General features: G+C 42.8%; 1 protein-coding gene and 1 long non-coding RNA gene across 5 annotated transcripts in view; one reads left to right on the forward strand and one right to left on the reverse strand.

Annotated features, from left to right (window-relative positions):
* Nucleotides 1-13,088: 13,088 nt before the first annotated feature.
* On the reverse strand, nucleotides 13,089-17,476 carry LOC137334781 (uncharacterized). Its single transcript, XR_010966242.1, has 2 exons — nucleotides 16,928-17,476; nucleotides 13,089-14,508 (listed from the first exon to the last, which is right to left on the reverse strand). It is a non-coding gene; the product is annotated as an uncharacterized lncRNA (long non-coding RNA).
* The window catches only part of pparab (peroxisome proliferator-activated receptor alpha b), a 135,289-nt gene continuing 130,599 nt past the window's right edge, over nucleotides 17,272-21,961 (forward strand). For all 4 annotated transcript variants that reach the window (XM_067999746.1, XM_067999745.1, XM_067999747.1 and 1 more), the window contains exon 1: nucleotides 17,272-17,396. The gene's annotated coding sequence lies outside the window, so the exon portion shown is untranslated. The remainder of the gene's footprint in view (nucleotides 17,397-21,961) is intronic.

A 21,961-nucleotide genomic window follows, 5' to 3' on the forward strand; every position in this document is an offset into this window, starting at 1 on the left:
CACCTTCACCCCTCCACTGCCAAACCGCCGCCATTGCAAAATTGACCCCAATATTCCTACCACAAGGTATATCTACACCATTAGGGATGCAGTCAGAGATTCAAATTTAATTTGTCAGTGCAGTACTGTCCATTAGTTTGTGTAAGAACAAGTGCAATTTAATATTTTATAAAATCTTGGGATAAGAGACTTATGGCAGGCTTTAAGCCATTTAAAATAAACTCGACTGGAAAGTCTTGGATCAGGTTTAAGAATATTTGCATCAATCTGTGCTGTGTTGAAAGAGAAGACACTCTCAGAAAGAATCAGCTGAATTACATAGAAAAAAAATGATTTGTTAGGTTTCTGATCAAAGCTGGATTTTGATTTGCTTTTTTTTAATTCGTTCACGGGATGTGGGCGTTGCTGGCTAGGCCAGCATTTATTGCCCATCCCTAATTGCCCTCGAGAAGGTGGTGGTGAGCCGCCTTCTTGAACCGCTGCAGTCCGTGTGGTGACGGTTCTCCCACAGTGCTGTTAGGAAGGGAGTTCCCGGATTTTGACCCAGCGACAATGAAGGAACGGCGATATATTTCCAAGTCGGGATGGTGTGTGACTTGGAGGGGAATGTGCAGGTGGTGTTGTTCCCGTGTGCCTGCTGCTCTTGTCCTTCTAGATGGTAGAGGTCGCGGGTTTGAGAGGTGCTGTCGAAGAAGCCTTGGCGAGTTGCTGCAGTGCATCCTGTGGGTGGTACACACTGCAGCCACAGTGCGCCGGTGGTGAAGGGAGTGAATGTTTAGGGTGGTGGATGGGGTGCCAATCAAGCGGGCTGCTTTATCTTGGATGGTGTCGAGCTTCTTGAGTGTTGTTGGAGCTGCACTCATCCAAGCAAGTGGAGAGTATTCCATCACACTCCTGACTTGTGCCTTATAGATGGTGGAAAGGCTTTGGGGAGTCAGGAGGTGAGTCACTCACCACAGAATACCCAGCCTCTGACCTGCTCTCGTAGCCACAGTATTTATATGGCTGGTCCAGTTAAGTTTCTGGTCAATGGTGACCCCCAGGATGTTGATGGTGGGGGATTCGGCGTTGGTAATGCCGTTGAATGTCAAGGGGAGGTGGTTAGACTCTTTCTTGTTGGAGATGGTCATTGCCTGGCACTTACCTGGCGCGAATGTTACTTGCCACTTATGAGCCCAAGCCTGGATGTTGTCCAGGTCTTGCTGCATGCGGGCTCGGACTGCTTCATTATTTGAGGGGTTGCGAATGGAACTGAACACTGTGCAGTCATCAGCGAACATCCCCATTTCTGACCTTATGATGGAGGGAAGGTCATTGATGAAGCAGCTGAAGATGGTTGGGCCTAGGACACTGCCCTGAGGAACTCCTGCAGCAATGTCCTGGGGCTGAGATGATTGGCCTCCAACAACCACTACCATCTTCCTTTGTGCTAGGTATGACTCCAGCCACTGGAGAGTTTTCCCCCTGATTCCCATTGACTTCAATTTTACTAGGGCTCCTTGGTGCACACTCGGTCAAATGCTGCCTTGATGTCAAGGGCAGTCACTCTCACCTCACCTCTGGAATTCAGCTCTTTTGTCCATGTTTGGACCAAGGCTGTAATGAGTTCTGGAGCCGAGTGGTCCTGGCGGAACCCAAACTGAGCATCGGTGAGCAGGTTATTGGTGAGTAAGTGCCGCTTGATAGCACTGTCGACGACACCTTCCATCACTTTGCTGATGATTGAGAGTAGACTGATGGGGCGGTAATTGGCCGGATTGGATTTGTCCTGCATTTTGTGGACAGGACATACCTGGGCAATTTTCCACATTGTCAGGTAGATGCCAGTGTTGTAGCTGTACTGGAACAGCTTGGCTAGAGGCGCAGCTAGTTCTGGAGCACAAGTCTTCAGCACTACAGCTGGGATGTTGTCGGGGCCCATAGCCTTTGCTGTATCCAGTGCACTCAGCCATTTCTTGATATCACGTGGAGTGAATCGAATTGGCCGAAGACTGGCTTCCGTGATGGTGGGGATATCGGGAGGAGGCCGAGATGGATCATCCACTCGGCACTTCTGGGTAAAGATGGTTGCAAACGCTTCAGCCTTGTCTTTTGCACTCACGTGCTGGACTCCGCCGTCATTGAGGATTGGGATGTTTGCAGAGCCTCCTCCTCCCGTTAGTTGTTTAATTGTCCACCACCATTCACGACTGGATGTGGCAGGACTGCAGAGCTTTGATCTGATCCGTTGGTTGTGGAATCGCTTAGCTCTGTCTATAGCATGTTGCTTCCGCTGTTTAGCATGCATGTAGTCCTGAGTTGTAGCTTCACCAGGTTGGCACCTCATTTTTAGGGACGCGTGGTGCTGCTGGCATGCTCTTCTACACTCCTCATTGAACCAGGGTTGATCCCCTGGCTTGTTGGTAATGGTAGAGTGAGGAATATGCCGGGCCATGAGGTTACAGATTGTGCTGGAATACAATTCTGCTGCTGCTGATGGCCCACAGCGCCTCATGGATGCCCAGTTTTGAGCTGCTAGATCTGTTCTGAATCTATCCCATTTAGCCACGGTGATAGTGCCACACAACACGTTGGATGGTGTCCTCAGTGCGAAGATGGGACTTCATCTCCACGAGGACTGTGCGGTGGTCACTCCTACCAATACTGTCATGGACAGATGCATTTGCGACAGGTAGACTGATGAGGATGAGGTCAAGTAAGTTTTTCCCTCGTGTTGGTTCGCTCACCACCTGCCGCAGGCCCAGTCTGGCAGCTATGTCCTTCAGGACTCGGCCAGCTTGGTCAGTAGTGGTGCTACCGAGCCACTTTTGGTGATGGACATTGAAGTCCCCCACCCAGAGTACGTTTTGTGCCCTTGCTACCCTCAGTGCTTCCTCCAAGTGGTGCTCAACATGGAGGAGGACTGATTCATCAGCTGAGGGAGGACGGTAGGTGGTAATCAGCAGGAGGTTTCCTTGCGCATGTTTGACCTGATGCCATGAGATTTCATGGGGTCCAGAGTCAATGTTGAGGACTCCCAGGGCCACTCCCTCCTGACTGTATATCACTGTACCGCCACCTCTGGTGGGTCTGTCCTGCCGGTGGGACAAGACATACCCAGGGATGGATGATGGAAGAGTCTGGGACGTTGGCTGAAAGGTATGATTCTGTGAGTATGGCTATATCGGGCTGTTGCTTGACTAGTCTGTGGGACAGCTCTCCCAATTTTGGCACAAGTCCCCAGATGTTAGTAAGGAGGACCTTGCAGGGTCGACTGGGCTTGGTTTGCTGTTGTCGTGTCCGGTGCCTAGTAGTCCGATGCCGGGTGGTCCGTCCGGTTTTATTCTTATTATGACTATTTTTAGCGAGATTTTACAACTGAGTGGCTTGCTAGGCCATTTCAGAGGGCAATTAAGAATCAACCACATTGCTGTGGGTCTGGAGTCACATATTGGCCAGACCGGGTAAGGACGGCAGGTTTCCTTCCCTAAAGGACATTAGTGAACCAGATGGGTTTTTTCGAAAATCCGGTAGTTTCATGGCCATCATTACTGATACTAGTATTTTAATTCCAGATTTTATTTAATTATTTGGTGGGAAGTTAGAAAGAAGGAATGGCTTGCATTTGTATGGTGCTTTTCACAACCTCAGGATGTCCCAAAGCGTTTTAAAGCCTTTTGAAGTGTAGTCGTTGTTGTTAAGTACTTTTTACGTGTAGTCACTGTTAGGAAACACAGCAGCCAATTAGTGCATAGCAAGGTCCCAGAAACAGCAATGTGATAATGACCAATAATCTGATTTTTTAGTGATATTGGTTGAGGGATAACTATTGGTCAGGACACTGAAAAGAACTCCCCCGATCCACTTTGAGATAATGCCATTCGAAATATGTCCACCTAAGAGGGAAGATGGGGCCTTGGATTAATGTCTCATCCGAAAGAGAGCCGTGCCTTGTGGATTTGGATGTTTGGAAACCACAGCTAAAACAGATCATAATCAGGATTTGCATTATGAAAGGCTAGCATTTTAAAAACTTGAGAGATTTTGTTTTCCTCCTCCGGATCCACACAAGGAGCAAAGGAGACATTTGATTCCAAATCCAGAGCAGGAAGATAATATAAATAATATAAAGCCTATCTTTTCTATTTGAAATCTAAAAGACTAACATTGCAAACTGGTGGGTGAAATGACACAGAAAAAGGGAATTTCATCAGTTTCTGATATGAGTGGGTTAACCTTGAGCAACAAGTGATGGACAACAGGTGTCGCGATCCTTTTAGAGCTTTTTTTTGGAGAACTGAGTTATAAATAAATCTTGTGACTTCTTGATACCCTTGGACTATAAATATCACTGGAATTAAGTTATCTGGGACAGGTATGTGTCATTAAACAGTAGTATTATTTTTCTTTTATGTATCAAGGATGGGAGGGGGTCTGGAATGGACCACCAACCTTGGTAGATGCCACTTTGCTCAATGTTAAAGAAAAGTCTGGAATAAATGTGAACAGTTCTTAATAGAAAATATTTATAAAAACCTGATTTCCTCTCCCCACTAGAATTTGTGTTGCAAAGCAAATTCTATCCTGGCTGATCAAAATGAGGAAAAAAATTTTCTAATAGCAGTATTTTTGAAGAAGTACAAAGAAAAACCATAAATGCAGAAAATCAGAAATAAAAAAAGAAAATGTTGTCATTAAGCAGCAGGTTGGTTAGCTTCTAAATAGGCTAACATTTCAGACAGTATATTTAATCAGAACTGGCATGGTCGGGAGAAGAGCTTGTTTATAAGAAGAAAGGAGGGATAAGCAATGGATAGACTTCAAGGCCCTGAAATTCTTGGGGAGGCCTGGGGGGTCAGAATGGGACTCCATCCACCCACAGTAGCAGACCCTGAAATCCCAGGGTTAAGCTATTTTACATTGCTATCAGTCGGCAACGAGAGCGTCCGTCTGAGGGTGGGGGGAGGGATTTCACTTGCGCAGTTTGACACAGTGCCTTTGTGATGTCGGGCTTGCAAACCTTGAAGATAACATTTTTAAAAAATGCTTTTGTCTTCTTTTGCCAATGTAGGCAACGCAATCGTTGATTTGCAACCAATTGCAGTACAAAACCAGGCTGTGGTTTTCAGAACTCCCCTTCCATGGCCCTAGCAATGCTGGATGCCAAGTTCTTCAATGAGATAGCCAGAAATAAATCAAGTCATGATTTCCACAAGTTTTTCCAACAGTAATTCCAATATTGCTTCATCTTCCTTGCCAGGCACTTTTCCAATGAACAGTGGATGTAAACAATGATGGATTTGTTTTAACTACAGTATCATAAAGAGGAGTGTTAAAAAAGAGCCATCTTGAAATATGCTAATTTTTCTAGATAGTTTAGTTTAGGATTACAGGAGTACATAAGTACAAAATTAAATCTTTTTGGATCAGGGAGATATCTGGCAGAACTTACCTTCGTAGCCTCAGGAAATTAAATGTGGGACAAAATCCAAAATAGTGGAGATTGTACATGATTTGTAGAAGCAGGCCTTTTCTTGTTATAATCCAAAAAAAACTTTAATAAGCACATGGTTGCAGTGATAAGGGGAAAATATTGAGAAAGCTTTCTAAAACAGTTTACTTTTGTTTTTAGTAGTAACTTTTTGTATTGCTTTTTCACAGTATTATAAAGATTGTTGGGATGTTTTTAAAGAGCATGCTGAGTACTTTCTGACAGGCCCAATGTAATGTATTTACATTATGCAGGAATTAGAAATATTTTCAATGTAGGTTGTTGGCAACACTACGGAAGAACTAATTCACAATTTTCAATTTTTGTAGTGCAATCTTTACAGTGGGAACCTAAGACACTCAAGTGGATGCAAGTTGAATTAACTCACATGAAACTATTAAAAACTAAAATGGCTCACTTGACCTTCATCATTGACTTCCAATTTTGTATTCACTATTAATAATGCACTGAAAGTGATGGGGAAAATGCACCAAAGAAGTAAACTGTTTGAAGGAGACTGAGCTTGCGTTATTACTTCTGAAATTTATCAAAAGGACAAATATCAATTGGACGCTGTAAAACCTATGTAAAAATTGTCTAAAATTCTACCAAATGTCTGTTTTGACAAAAACAATAAATCCTGTCTTTATGTCTGTTTAATTTCAATTAGCTAGGAGTTAAAATAGAGGCTGCTGTCTTGAGGAGATAGCCGTTACAAGGAAGGAGATCTTTCTTTTGCTGGATCAGCTAAGATAAAATTGCTTTGATAGTGGAATACATACGAACATACGAATTAAGAGCAGGAGTAGGCCATTTGGCCCCTCGAGCCTGCTCTGCCATTTGATAAGATCATGGCTGATCTGATTGTGACCTCAACCCTACTTTCCCGTCTACCTACTATAACCTTTGACTCCCTTGTTAATAAGGCATCTATCGAACTCAGCCTTAAAAGTATTCAATGACCCTGCCTCCACCACTCTCTGGGGAAGGGAGTTCCATAGACTCAAGACCATCTGAGAGAAAAAATTTCTCCTCATCTCCATCTTAAATGGGAGACCCCTTATTTTTAAACTGTGGCCCCAAGTTCTCGTCTCTCCCACAGCGGAAACATCCCCTCAGCATCTACCTCTTCAAGTCTCCTCAGGATCTTATATGTTTGAATAAGATCACCTCTCATTCTTCTAAACTCCAATGTCTACAGGCCCAACTTGTCCAACCTTTTCTCATAAGATAACCCCCTCATCCCAGAAATCAGTCGAGTGAACTTTCTCTGAACTGTCTCCAAAGAAATGATGTCCTTTCTTAAATAAGGAGACCAAAACTGCACACAGTATTCTAGATGTGGTCTCACCAATGCCCTGTACAAATGTAGCAAAACATCTCTACTTTTATATTTCATTTCCCTTGCAATAAATGACAACATTCCATTTGCCTTCCTAATCACTTGCTGTACCTGCATACTAACTTTTTGTGATTCGTGTACTAGGACACCCAAATCCCTCTGTACCTCAGAGTTCGGCAATCTCACCATTTAAATAATATACTGCTTTGCTATTCCTCCTGCCGAAGTCGACAAGTTCATATTTTCCCCCATTATACTCCATCTGCCAAATTTTTGCCACTCACTTAACCTATCTATATCCCTTTGCAGACTCCTTGGGCCCGATGTTACCAGGGCTGCGGGTTCTCGGCGGGAGGGCTATCGGGCGCGTGGGTAATGCGCCCGGCGAAATCAGTCAGCTCCCCGCGCGATCGTAGCATAATTGAAACCGCTTACCTTGTCCTCCGGGTTCCCCACTGCTGATCTGCGCATCGGGCGGGCTGCGCATGCGCAGTAAGATCTGTCAGCTGGAGGAGCTCTATTTAAAGGGGCAGTCCTCCACTGACAGATGCTGCAACAAATAGAAAAAATTACAGCATGGAGCAGCCCAGGGGGAAGGCTGCTCCCAGTTTAATGATGCCTCACTCCCGGTATCAATACATGGGGTGAGGAGGAGGGGGAGGACAGAGATCGTCCCCCCGGCGGCCAGGAGGAAGCGGCTTGCCTCTGCCACCAGGAAGGCCTGGCTCGAGGAGGCAGAGGAGGTCACCTGCACCACCAACATATCGCCCACCTGCATACAATTCAGGAGGCGCTCCAATGACCTCAGTAGGTCAGCCAAAGTGAGTACAGTTACTCTTTCCCCTACACTCCGTCTGCCACATCACCGCCCCCACCCACATCTCCTTCTGCACTGCCAACACTACTCTGTCACATCACGCCTCATACCCACTCAAACCTCATCCTCATCTTACCTGCACCTACTCACCTCGCCAGTACTCATCCCGCCACTACCACTCAACCCAATCCTCATACAATCTCATGGCTCTATCTCATACTCACCCTCTCGTGCATCTCTTTCACGGTCAGCCTCACTCAACCTGCCACTACCCATGCTGCAGCCACAGGGCATGCATCACGTATGTGCAGTAGGAAGCGTAAGGCAAACGTGTCGTGAGCATGAAGGGGATGCACAAGGGTGTTTGAGGATTTGTCACGGTTGTTATTTATATTTAATTTCTGAGCAACTCACATCACATATTATATTGGCACCACTACTGCCATGTCTTCGCGAATCTTGTCTGGTTTGTGCAATAATGCCCTTTCCTGAGGATCACTATGAAGACCCACAACTGATGACACCCATTGCGTCACTGCAGAGTGGGTGTAGGTGTATTTGCAGGGCTCTTTTGTGCAGACGGCTGAGAGACGTCGGCGATGTCCCCGGTTGCACCCTGGAAGGATGCAGAGGAAAAGTTGTTGAGGGCAGTGGTGACTTTGACAGCGACAGGTAAGAAGATGGTGCTCGGGCCAGCCGGGAGCAGCTTGGCATGAAGGAGGCTGCAGATGTCCACCACTACATGTCGAGTGACTCTGAGCCTCCGTGTGCACTGCTGCTCAGAGAGGTCCAGGAAGCTGAGCCTCGGTCTGTGGACCCTGTGTCGAGAGTAGTGCCCTCTGCGACGCATCTCTCTCTGCGGTAGCCCTCCCTCCTGCTGTACAGGTGGATGTGTCACAGCACTCTGTTGTGGAGCTCCACGTGTCAGAGGTGGACGGCGTGGATGGCGAGGCTGGTGAGGCTGGTGATGCTGTTCACCCTCCGAGGAGGTCATGACTGCAGCTCCGGCGGCCCCCATCCGGAAGATGTACATCTGAGGGGGTCCGCACGGTAGGTACATATCTCTAGACCCCGGGGTAAGTGTGCAAGTTGGTGACTTTGATTGTCAGGAGGAGGGTGGTGGAGGCCAAACTTTGTCCCAAGTGACAGAGTGGCCTCCTGCAATGAGTGAGGGTCTCCCCCCCCACCTGTCAAATGAACCTTTGCAGCTGCCACAGGCTGACAGCTGCAACAGGTCCATCTGAACTGGGAGTGTTTCCCCCAGTGTGGGAAACAGTCCCAGTTTGTTTTAAAATCCCACCCCTCCTCACATAATCCCTTAATCAGGTCAGTTAATGACCTGAACAAGCAAAATAAATACGTTCAAGTGGCATCCCGCTGGCTTTAATTGCCTGCGGGATTCCCACCAGTGGGGGCTGCGCGCGCACGCCGGCGCGTCAGCGGGGAACCCGGAAGTGCACGGGTTCGAGGCGGGCTCCGGTCCCGCTACGGGATTTCCCGATTTTCGGGGCCCCCCCGCCAGGAACGCACCCGATAGCGGGTGCTAAAATGCTGCCCCTTATGTCCTCTTCACAACTTACTTTCCTACCTACCTTTGTGTCATCAGCAAACTTAGCAACCATACATTCGGTCCCTTCATCCAAGTCATTGATATAGATTGTAAATAGTTGAGGCCCAAGCACTGATCCCTGTGACACTCCATTCATTTCATCTTGCCAACCTGAAAATGACCCATTTATGCCTACTCTTTGTTTCCTGTTAGCTAACCAATCCTTCATCCATGCTAATATGTTACCTCCTCCACCATGAGCTCTTATTTTGTGTAGTAGCCTTTGATGTGGCACCTTGTCAAAAGCCTTCTGGAAATCCAAGTACACCAGATCCACAGGATCCTCTTTATCCACATTGCTTGTTACTTCCTCAAAGAACTCTAATAAATTAGTCAAACACGATTTCCTTTTCACAAAGCCATGTTGACTCTGCCTGATTGCATTGAGATTTTCTAAGTGCTCTGCTGTAACCTCTTTAAAAGTAGATTCTAGCATTTTCCCTGTGACAGATGTTAAGCTAACTGGCCTGTAGTTTCCTGCTTTCTATCTCCCTCCTTTCTTGAATAGAGGAGTTACGTTTGCTATTTTCCAATCTGATGGGACCCTTCCAGAATCTAGGGAATTTTGGAAAATTAATACCAATGCATCTACTATCTCTGCAGCCATTTCTTTTAAGACCCATGGATGAAGTCCGTCAGGACCTGGGGACTTGTCAGCTTTTAGTTCTAATAATTTTTTCAAAACCCTTTCCCTGGTGATTGTAAATGTTTTAAGTTCCTCCCTCCCTTTCACTTCTTGATTCACAATTATTTCTGGTATGCTCTTTGTATCCTCTACAGTGAAGTCGGACACAAAATATCTATTCAATTCATCCGCCATTTCCTTATTCTCCATTATTAATTCCCAGACTCACTCTCTAGAGGACATTGGTCACTTTACTTACTCTTTTCCTTTTTAAATACCTGTAGAAACTCTTGCTATCTGTTTTTATATTTCTAGCTAGATTTCTCTCGTACTCTAATTTCTCCCTCCTTATTATTCTTTTAGTCATTCTTTGCTGTTTTTTATATTCTGATCAATCTTCTGACCTGCCACTAATCTTCGCGGAATTGTATGCTTTTTCTTTCAATTTGATACTATCTTTAACTTCCTTAGTTAGCCATGGATGGTACATCCTTCCCCTAGAGTCTTTCTTTCTCACTGGAATGTATCTTTGCTGAGTGTTATAAAATATCTCATTAAATGTCTGCCACTGCATCTCTACTGACCTGTCCCTTAACCTAAGTTCCCAGTTCACTTTAGCCAGCTCTGTCTTCATGCCCTCATAATTGCCCTTATTCAAGTTTAAAACACTAGTCTCAGACTTACTCTTCTCTCCCTCAAACTGAATGCGAAATTCAATCATATTGTGATCACTGCTACCTAGAGGCTCCTTTACAATGAGGTCATTAATTAATCCTGTCTCATTACTCATTACCAGATCTAGAATAACCTGTTCTCTGGTTGGCTCTAGAATGTGCTGCTCCAAGAAACTGTCTCAAAAGCACTCTATGAACTCATCTTCCAGGCTACCTTTGCCAATCAGATTCTTCCAATCTATATGTAGATTAAAATCACCCATGATTATCGCTGTTCATTTCTCACAAGCCCCCATTATTTCTTCCTGTATACCCTGTCCTACAGTGTTGATGATGTAGAAGTTTATCAGATGAAAATGTTATTTCTGATTATTGTCCAGTTTTGGAACAAGTTGGGTATTATGAAGGGGAAGCTAACAATTACAATTCGTTATCCCATTTTTTACAGAGATGTGAAAGCTCATAACATTTTGTTTGCTTGATTATTTCAAAATAAATAACGTTGCATCAAAGAGATTCCACAAGATAAATATCCCAGTTCTGGCTGTTAGCTTTAGTTCTGGTAAAGACATGACAGACTTCATGTGTGCTAGCAGTTCACATATTTTATGTATAGCATCTTTTTCCGTAAGATGCATTTTGTGATTGTGGACTGAAGATTCTGGAGTTGAGCCACTCTTCAGAGGTTGGGTAGACTTAGACAAGTAGCTTACCTCCTGACCCCTCAAAGACTCTCCACCTCCTGACCCCTCAAAGACTTTTCACCACCTACAAGGCTCAAGTCAGGAGTGTGATGGATTACTCACCACTTGTCAGGATGGGCACAGCTACAACAACACTCAGGACACCATCCAGGACAGAGCAGTCCACTTGATTACTGCCCCTGCCATTAGACTCAATGTCCACCCCTTGTACACTGTGGCTGCAGTATGCAATGTAGGATGCATAGCAGTAACTCACTAAGCTTCATTTGATAACTGCAGCGGTTCAAGAAGGTGGCTCACCATCACCTTCTCAAGAGCAATTAGGGATGGGCAATAAATGCTAGCCTCGCCACCGATGCCCACATCCCATGAACAAATAAAAAAAATCTCCCAGCACCGAGACCTCTACCACCAAAAAGGACAAGAACAGCATGATCAGGGACTACCATCACCTCCAGGTTTCACCATCCTAACTTGGACACATGCTGTTGTTCCTTCATTATCACTGGGTCAAAATCCTGGAATTGCCTACAAAACATCACTAGTGGGAACACTGTCACAGGACTGCAGCAGTTCAAGGAAAAGCCCCAATATCAAATTCTCAGAAAAATAGGGATGGGCAATAAAATGTGGCTTTTGCAGCGTCACCCACATCCCGAAAACAAAATAAAACTGTATCATGGCAAGAAAGGCTCAGCTGCTTTGTCCAAAGGAACTGTTACATTCTAAGAAGCTGTAAAAAGGCAGCTTTTCTAAAAAGGGTATTTAACCTTTTATTGACCAATTCTAGTTCTTTTATATAAATATTTTGTTGTTTAGTATTGTGCTTGCATCCTTTTTGCTTTTGTGTATTATTTTATTTGTAAATAAAGCCAGAACAAAGTGGTCAAATGGTGTGATATTTTCTGTTATTTGGATTGCCAGGAGACGAAGTGAGCATCTTATGTATCCTCCAGCAAGCGATTTCTGCATTCAGGGTTAATTGTTGGATTTGCACCACACTAATTCAAAAATGGGCGAGAATACAGACACAGATTTGAGTCTGTAGGAGACCTGAGTCTGCTTATCAAAACTGTCATCAAGCCATTCACACAAGAAAAGGCATTGGGGAAAAAAGCCTGAATCATAACTGTTCAACACCATAAGCTTGCCGATGACTTATATATATCTCAGTGATTTAAAATAGGCATAGGGAGAGTAAATAGCCCATAATAATGGCCTAAGAGATGAGGCAAAAAAGAATTATAAAGTCAAAAGAAATTTGTTTTTGTCTACAGAGAAGATGACTCATGTTTTTCAAATGCTGAGGGAGTAAGAAACCACATCTAGCCAGTCCTCTGAGGCTGATAATTTTGGGGAGATTTTCTGCTCATGGCAGTGCTTTCAGAAGTATGTGAGCACATCTTGTGTCTTGACTAAATGCAGGGGAGCTCCCAATATTTTCTTAAAACCCCCTCATTTTAATAATTATGCAATGTTTGTTTTTGGTCCATGGAAGGTGTGCAGGATATTGCATAACAGCAAAAAAGAACTGCTGCTGTGACTTGAGGCATTTGCACTTTCTGTGCTTTGCAAGTGCACTGCTTTGAAATTATTTTTCCTGGCATGTTATAGATGGCAGATGTAAGAGTCCAGGGAGGAGGGAGCACTGCTCCCTTCACAGACAGAGCCCTGTTTGTAATATTGTGAAAGGTGAGGCAAAGGAGGATTTAGTTTAGAGAAGCGCCTTACACAGAAGGCAGCTGGCTGTGCTGTGTGGGAAGAGGTAGTATAGGAAATGCCTACTTTTCCAGTAGTTCTTAAAACCTGAACAATAGTCAAGCAAAGAAAGTCCCCACTTATGGTGGTTTCGTTAATCAAAAGCAATTATTTAATGATATAATTCACACAAGCACAAAGCAAAATCAAATAATGCACGCAACTGTACTCTACACTTAAACAAACATCAAGCAAATCAAGTAGTACATATCACCTTGAAACCAAGGATTTCTACTTCAAGATCCGTTAAGATTGATCAAGTCCTACGGAGCTTTTAAAGTCTTGTTGCTGGATGTCCTCAGTGAGCTTCGATGGCTCCACCGATCTACATTACCAATTTCGTCCTGATGTCTTTTTATATTATTTTTGCCCTTTGGGGTGTCGATGAATTAGTGGTAATGTCATTGTGTCCAATCACGCACTATTGCCAGGCCTCCACCATGACTAGGCCTCATTGATCGACAGTTATCTCGCTTAAGACCAGGTGCAGTGGTCTCGTGTTTTCCAGACACCGCGAAATGGGGCAGGCCTCCAATATCAGTGTTGCCATGATGAACTGTCTCTTTCTCATGGCCTTGCATGGCTTTACAATGGCTGCTTCAGTAGGTTTTTAGCTACTTTATCTGATATCAGTTTTGTGGAATGTTACTCCCATCAATCGTGTTTTGCAAACCAAAGAAATTTCTGGAAGCCTTTCAGTGCCTGTTGCTTTAAATTGGTTCTGTTGTAATGTTCCAAAGGGGTAATGTTAACCCTTTCCTTAATCCAGGTATATTGTCCAAAGTTCCAGTAGGTTTTAAATTCACAATGCTCAAGGGGTTTTAACCCCTTGTCTTACAGTAGTGGAGCAGATAAATGCAGTTTCTATGGTAAGCAGATCTTCATCACGGATATGGAAGAAGTTTATCACATTTAAGAGGTTTCCACGGTTAGTGTCTGCCAAGTGTAGCTGTTCCAGTGCTATGGTATGGTATAGCATAGCAGCAACACGCACTTTCACCTCAGCCAGCTGCTTCCTCATACTGGATACATGCTGAGCATTTGGGAATCCTTCAGTCTCTCAAACAATCACATTCACCACTTTACAAATCTCTTTATGACTGCAGGAAAAGGAAGACATGAGCTACTGGCATTGGCTCTCCCAACCTGAAGCCCCAACCCGCCTGGAAGAAATGACTGCAGATTATTGGCCACCAATAAAGCCCAATAGGTGACTGACCTGCAATTCCAGGCTAGTACCCATCATTGCTGTGTTTTTCTTCCTGCCATGAATTTGTCATATACTCAGGAGTTGGGGTAGATTTTCAACTTGCTGCCCGGGTGTAAAACTGGTGTTGCGGATCAGCTGCCCATTATAGGAGTCGTCCAATTTTCAATTCCGTTGAAATTCCTATCGGTAAAGCAGAGCTCCAAGCCACATGTTGATAGTTCACTTTTTATATCTGTGTAGATTTCTGTCCCAAGTCTCAAATCACAAGAGGACTCAACAAAACAACTTTCACCAACTTGCTATAGAGTAAGAGGGAGGAGAACACAGGAATTTTGAGTTGCCATTCAACATCAGAAAAGACCAAGTCCTATCGAAAGGGAAGAAACCCTTAGAGACAAACAACTCCTCACTTCCACAGAAAAAGAAAAGGACCTCACTAGGTCCATTTTAGGAACCAAGCACATTTTTATCACTTCCTAAAGGAAAACTGTTACTATATAAAAATTCCAATAAATCTGCTTAGATCATGCCAGCCCTGGTTTTGGTATTTTCACCTTCAGTGAAGCCTGGCATATATCCTAAGCTATTTCCAATGGGGTCCTCATGTTTTTATTATATGCATGAAAAAGGTGACCTACCTTGTTCCAGATAACTCATTTAATTAATTTGACAGGCATTATTTTGCTTCTGTCCAATATTAGTTACTATTTCTTTCTGGGTACTAAAGAGTATCTACTTTATAAAATGATAGCAACTTTATTAAAATCAGAACTTATAAATTCTAAAACCTTTACTTAGACTTTAGTCATTAGGAATCATGTGCTGCAGGAAAAAAAAAATCCCAGTTCAGTTTTGTATAGCAAGAATCACGTGAAAGATTTGTCTGTAAGCATTTTGCCAATTAGGGGATATTAAATTCAAGTTCAAAAAGGATTTAATTCCTCTCAAGTCTGTCCAAATCCAAAGGCATAATATTTAATGAAATAAAATATGGCCAAAGCCCATTGAAATTCAAATATGGTTCCCATTGAAATTGATTTTGAGATATCTACAAACCCGAAAGAATTGCTACAGTATTTCCCATCTATTTTCATATTGGATATTCACACAAACTGTATAATTGTATAACTCCTCAAAGTTACAATATGCTGCAATGCATTTAAAATATGTTTTATGCGCAATAGAGCACTTGTTGCACAAAATTTTATTTTATTTTGTTGTACATTTCCCTGCTTAGTGATTTGCAAGAAAAGACCCTGTTTTCTCCATTGATTACCTCATTACTAGTTGAAAATCTAATACTACAATGTAAAATATTGAACGACTTTGATTCTAGTGGTGTATTTCCTGTGTTTTTGCGATGGTTGTCTCGCAAGTACTATGTTGCAAACACAGAAAGACCTGGCTCTCTGAACTGAAAAGTAAATGTTCACAAGGTATTTAAAAGGAGGAAGTCCCAAGGCCAAGTTACAAGTCATTACAGCATCTTGCAGTCACAAGTTTCAAGGATTCACAAAAAAGGAAATAGGGGAAGAATGAAAATCCAGATGCCAAATATAAAAGAGAAAGGAATGTGCACAGCATGATCACAGTTCTCCATTTGGTTTGTGGCAGCAAGAGAAAGCACTCATATAAACAGACCATTACTGAAAAAATGCAGTCTTTTGCGTAACAACTGGGGCTGGAAATCTTTGAGCCAACAAATTATGGGTTTCACAGTGGAAAAATGCATAACCTACGGTGAGAAAAATAATTTAGACACAGGAGTGAGAAAATAAACTAGACCTTTATGAAATTCTGAAAGGTAACAACTCCATTGTGGCAAAAATCCTAAGACGAATGGGTTAGTAAGGAGGTCTGATGACACACTAACTTGCATGCTGCGCACATACATTGAGCAGAGTCCAAAGGACTGGGATGAAATGTTGCCGTGTTTATTGTTTGCCTACAGGGAGGCACTGCACAAATCCATAGGGTTCTCGCTGTTTGAATTGGTATTTGAATGGCAGGTGCACAATCACTGAAAACTATCCAGAGAAGCATGGTCAGGGAAGAACAATGGTGAGATAGAATGCACCTACTCAGTGCTACATAGTACGAGGGAACAGATAGCTAGATAATTGCAGGAGATGTTGTATCTGGGTGGTATGGTATGGGCATCGTCAGCGGGGTTAGTCCCTAAGAAAGAGATCATGTGGTTCTATGTAGATTATCAGAAACAAAATTACCCCACAAAAGCTGTGTCTACCATATGTCTTGCATTGAGGAGATTCTTGTAAAGCTGGTGCTGCTAAGTATCTGATAACCCTAGACCTGACAAAAGGCTATTGTACCTGGACCGACCCACAACCAGGAAACAGGTATGGGCAGTCCTTGGGCTCTGGTTAAATACAAAGACCTCAATTTTCATCTTGGTCTAAAGTTGATCCATGAATTTGGAGTTGTTCTACATGCAGTCAACATTTAGTAGCCCGTTTATATCTATATTATTTAGGCCTTTCATCATTTTAAAGATCAAGCCTTGTAAGATCTCCCTCATAAGATTCTTTTCTATAATAAAAATGGAACAAGGTCTATAAAAGGCTCGCCCAACACATAACTACTAAACACACCTTGAAGCTTGAGTTAAACCCAAGTGGATTAATTGTTGGCCATTATGTTATTGGTACACGTGCAGTTAACAGCACTTATTTTTGAACAATTTACTTCCCTTTTTACCTGAAGGTGGTGACTTTGGTTGATACATAGCTCCATAGGCACCAGTCGTCCTCCTTGTTATCATGTTATATAATAAAATGCACTCCAGCCAGTTGATCTAAGGCAGATAATAAGATAGCATCAAGTGGGACCCAAGGAAGTGTTACAAAACTTTGTTTGCTGTTTTTCCTGTGTGCAGACAGGCTTTTCACCAAATCTCTTGTTCAATGTACACGTTCAATATTTTCTGTTTGTGCAAGTGACACGAACTTATCTCATGTACACACACTCAACTGCGCAACGATTGGCTAGTTTGCCTCTCCTCCCTCTGGCTTGCCCATGGCGCGTCACTTCCGTCTGTCAGCCCCAACCTGGTGGCTGTTGGAAGAAAAATTGATAAACAGCGCGAGGCCACTTCGAACGCGTTCCAGAATCTGCCCAAAACATTCTGAACATCGAGACCAACCGCCGAGCGACAACTTCAACAGAGGTGAGAGGTCGGCGCGAGAGGAAAAAATATCTTTATATTGATCGAGTGGAATAACGATAAACTTTGAGTTCCTCGGTACTATAGAGGGAGAGGGCACAATAGCCAGCTGCGGTCATGTACGGTTGTTACTAAGGTATTTGAGTGCAAGTTACTCGGACGGCAGGAGGTGATTGACAGACGTTGACAAACTGTTGATTTTCTTTTCTCTCCTCCTCCCGCTCTTGATGTGAACAGCTGACTGTCAGGGTTAATGGGGCCCGAAAGAAGTCAGGTACGCACAGGGACTCTGTGCTAAATGTGCCTGTTTTGTGCAAGGCTGATAGGGTCAGGACTTCGACCCGACTTCCTGTCAAATACTAGTATAACTTGTAATATAACAGAGTAAGTGGTAAGTGTTGTGTTGCTAGCAGGTGCAGTCCACGCCACACCGGGTTTTACGACACTTGTGCAGCTCTTTGGAAACCAACGAAACATTCCAGTCCCAACACTGATGTCATCTTAGTGACCCTCTCCACTTGGGTTGTGTAGTTTTCTTTCTTAACCTTTAAAGAGAAAAGTAACTGAAAATAATTGTCAAAAAGACAAATTTTTCTAGTATTTGAGTTTTCTTTAATTTATTTAAACCCCTGAGCGTGAGCAGGACTATATAGGTTTCAGCGTTAATACTTTAGAAGGGGACTTCTTTAGTTAAAAAGGGTAAGGTCAATTAACAATCCATCTAAGTGCATATAAATCACAGATCAATACTGTGAAAACTTTATTGATGTGTCACCATGTTGGGTGATGGGAGGGATTTTGTTGGAACAGGCACAATAACTGCATAAAGCAAACTTTCCTTACATAGTCCTTGCCTAGTTTAAAATTTTCAATCAGTTTCTGATCAATAGTGTTATCAGGAGGAAAATAGTTGTTGACTACAATTTTTTTTATTAACTACATTTGATCAAGTTTCTTACGAAGGCCAAAACAAAGCTAAAAGTTGAGTTAGAGACGAAAACTTAAAGAAAAATATTAGGACTAAAACAACAGGCTAGTAGTCTGCACCTATTGGAAATTCACTATGACCTAATTTTGCTGTAGCAGGGCATCTAACGGCGTCTGCTGTTGGTTAGATTTGCCCTTCCACGTATAGCTTTTAAAATATTTTGCGTGGCAAGTTGCTGAGAGTGTGAGCTGATAACGGCACAGTGAGAGAAACAGGGCATCTGGGACCTGAGTGAACAGGGCAAGCAACTGTGTATCTCCTTAACCAATCAGATTGAAGGAATGAGAAATAAACAGCGCAAGGACTGAGAAGAAAGTGTAAATTAGAATGGGTGAATTCAATGTCAAATCAGATACAGAAAGAGAAATAATGGGAGGGACAGAAAGCTTGGATTAAGAGAGAGGGGGAAAAAGAGACAGAAAGGAAAAGTTAAAAAAAATTCAAAATTTTAAATGTTAGTTTTTTAAAATCTCCAGCAATTAATACCTCAATGAATGAGACTGCACACTTGTAATAGTTAATTTTCAGTGCCAGAGAGACTGATTGACAATAATTAACACTTATAATGTCATGAAAAGGGTACTTAGAGTTGAAATGACAATACTTAACTTTCTGTGGCGAGTTTAGTTCGTATCTACCGCGCAAATACAGCAACTTCACGCCATTCAATGCATTGCAGTGGTGAGGCAGAGATCAAGATGCCGTTTTCACGAAGCTAATGGCGAGCGGCACAACTCAGAGAGCAACTTTTGGATATCAATCTTAACCGTGCATCTGCCTCTCGCCTGAAGTTGCTGTACTATTTGCACATAAATAACAGTGAGTGCCATTAGCTTCACCATTATTTTGACAGCAAATTCTGGCCCAATAAAGTTTTCATTGGCCTCATGAGTTGTGTGACAAGTGAAACATTTTGAAATATAAATTCTGAAAAGACTAGAATGAAAACATATTAAGTAAAAACTAATTTTTGACTAATTGTTTCCAAGACTAAAATTAAAATATTACCAAAATTTGGGAATGAAAAACTGAATTAAAACTAGAATCAAATCTCTTGCAAAAACAAAAATAAAATAAGATTAAAATTCAAAACTGCTTCAAAGGAGGATAAAATTTAAATAATTTCTATGGTTAAAACAATACTGATTTAGTAGTGCTGGATATTATCAGTGATATCACCAAGTTGTTGGCCACTCCTGTGAAAGGGAATAGTTCAAGGGAAGAGAAGTGTAGGAAAAGAGCATCCTTAATAATATTGGGTAAAAATAATTACAATTGAGTACATTTTTAAAAAGTTATATACTAGAGGAGGTCTCTGAAGCTGATTTTATTTGGTGAGGTCATACTGATGATGCCTGTTAAGGGAATTTCTCCTCAATATAATTGCCAATTTTTGCCTCTGTTCCATCATGTTTTGTCAGTTTTATCTATGTCTGCTGTTTTTTTTTCATGGTTGAGTAGTTATTTGCCATAGTATAATTTTATTTTGGTTAGGAAAGCTTCAGAGTTGCTCCCTTAATAGGTGTTGGTAGCATGATATCACCAAATAAAATTGGAGAACTAGTGAATTTTTAATAAAGTAAACATTTTTTTATATTTCAGGCACCAAGATTAGTATTTTTTTATTTGTTTATGGGATGTGAGCGTCACTGGCAAGGCCAGCATTTATTGTCCATCCCTAATTGCCCTTGAGAAGGTGGTGGTGAGCCGCCTTCTTGAACCGCTGCAGTCTGTGTGGTGAAGGTTCTCCCACAGTGCTGTTAGGAAGGGAGTTCCAGGATTTTGACCCAGCGACGATGAAGGAACGGCGATATATTTCCAAGTTGGGATGGTGTGTGACTTGGAGGGGAATGTGTAGGTGGTATTGTTCCCATATGCCTGCTGCCCTTGACCTTCTAGGTGGTAGAGATCATGGGTTTGGGAGGTGCTGTCGAAGAAGCCTTGGCGAGTAGCTGCAGTGCATCCTGTGGATGGTACACACTGCAGCTACTGTGTGCCAGTGGTGAAGGGAGTGAATGTTTAGGGTGGTGGATGGGGTGCCAATCAAGTGGGCTGCTTTGTCCTGGATGGTGTTGAGCTTCTTGAGTGTTATTGGAGCTGCACTCATCCAGGCAAGTGGAGAGTACTCCATCACACTCCTGACTTGTGCCTTGTAGATGGTGGAAAGGCTTTGGGGAGTCAGGAGGTGAGTCACTCGTCGCAGAATACCCAGCCTCTGACCTGCTCTTGTAGCCACAGTATTTATGTGGCTGGTCCAGTTAAGTTTCTGGTCAATGGTGACCCCCAGGATGTTGATGGTGGGGGATTCGGCGATGGTAATGCTGTTGACAGACAGGGGAACACTTGTGTGAAAAATGCTTTAATTATTCTATGGAGATGAATATATTGATAATTTCACTTCAGTAAGTTATTTCATATATGCAAATCAAAAATGATTCACACGTAGAAAATAACTTAATGAATACTGCAGTCTTTTTATTTTTATACATGGCTCTTTTTTTAAAAATTCAGTAAATATCTATTTTAAAAATAGGATTAAAGGTGATACAGCTAGATATAAACAATCTATGAAACAAGAAAATTTGTGTGCTGCTGGGAATTCATGGAAATATCTTTTGTTGAAAGCAACTAGATGATGTTCAATGTGTAGGTTGGATTAATATTTTGGATTACCTTTATAGTTGGGGAGAAATTTCAGAGTGTTTTATCTTGGGATAGATTGCATAGCTCAGAGATTTAATGGGTTGGGTAGAGTCGACAATAGGGAAAATGGTATAATCTGTAAAAAGAACGGCAAATGACCCTTTCTGGTTCCGAGGGAAGGTGTACTTTGGCTGTTTTGTATCATATCCCTCAGTCATTGCTGTAAAGTGAAGATGGCAGCTAGGAGAAATTCTACAAGGGTGCATCAATTTCCAGAAACTGCTCTGGAGGTCCTCATGGAGGAGGTGATCAGGAGGAGGGAGGTGCTCTTTCCACTGAACAGGAGAAAAGTACCAAGGCAAATAGCCTGGCAGCAATGGTCAGAGGTGGCAGAGCAGGTTAATGTGAGGAGCATTGCGCACAGGACCTGGCTGCAATGCTGCAAGAAATTCAGTGATCTGAAGGACAGCAGGATGCCGAGGAAGAGCAAGGGTCACCAACCCTGCCAGCTGCCAGAGCTTCATGGCAGCCAATCATTGAGGAATGATTTGGTTGAATTATCTGTTTCCGCCTCCTCCCCCCACCCAGCACCAACAGTCACTCCTGCCATCAGACAGTCCTTACATGCTCCAGGTGAATGCCCTCAACTTCAACACCAGCATGGGCATTGCCATCATGCACAATTCCGGCGTAGTTTGTGTGCGGCAGATTGTGATGTGAAATTTGGAGGTCTTGCAATGATTTTACACTAGAAAACGAGCATCCGTGAGTTGAATTTCCTAATTACAACAGTGACTACACTTCAAAAGTTCTTCATCGGCTATAAAGCGCTTTGGGACATTCTGAGGTCGTGAAAGGCCTTATATAAATGCAAGTTTTTTTTCTTTCAATACTGCATGAGATTGATTGGTGTGTATAATATATTAGACATTTTGCA

Source organism: Heptranchias perlo, chromosome 18 (assembly GCF_035084215.1).
Source record: "Heptranchias perlo isolate sHepPer1 chromosome 18, sHepPer1.hap1, whole genome shotgun sequence".
Classification (NCBI taxonomy): domain Eukaryota; kingdom Metazoa; phylum Chordata; class Chondrichthyes; order Hexanchiformes; family Hexanchidae; genus Heptranchias; species Heptranchias perlo.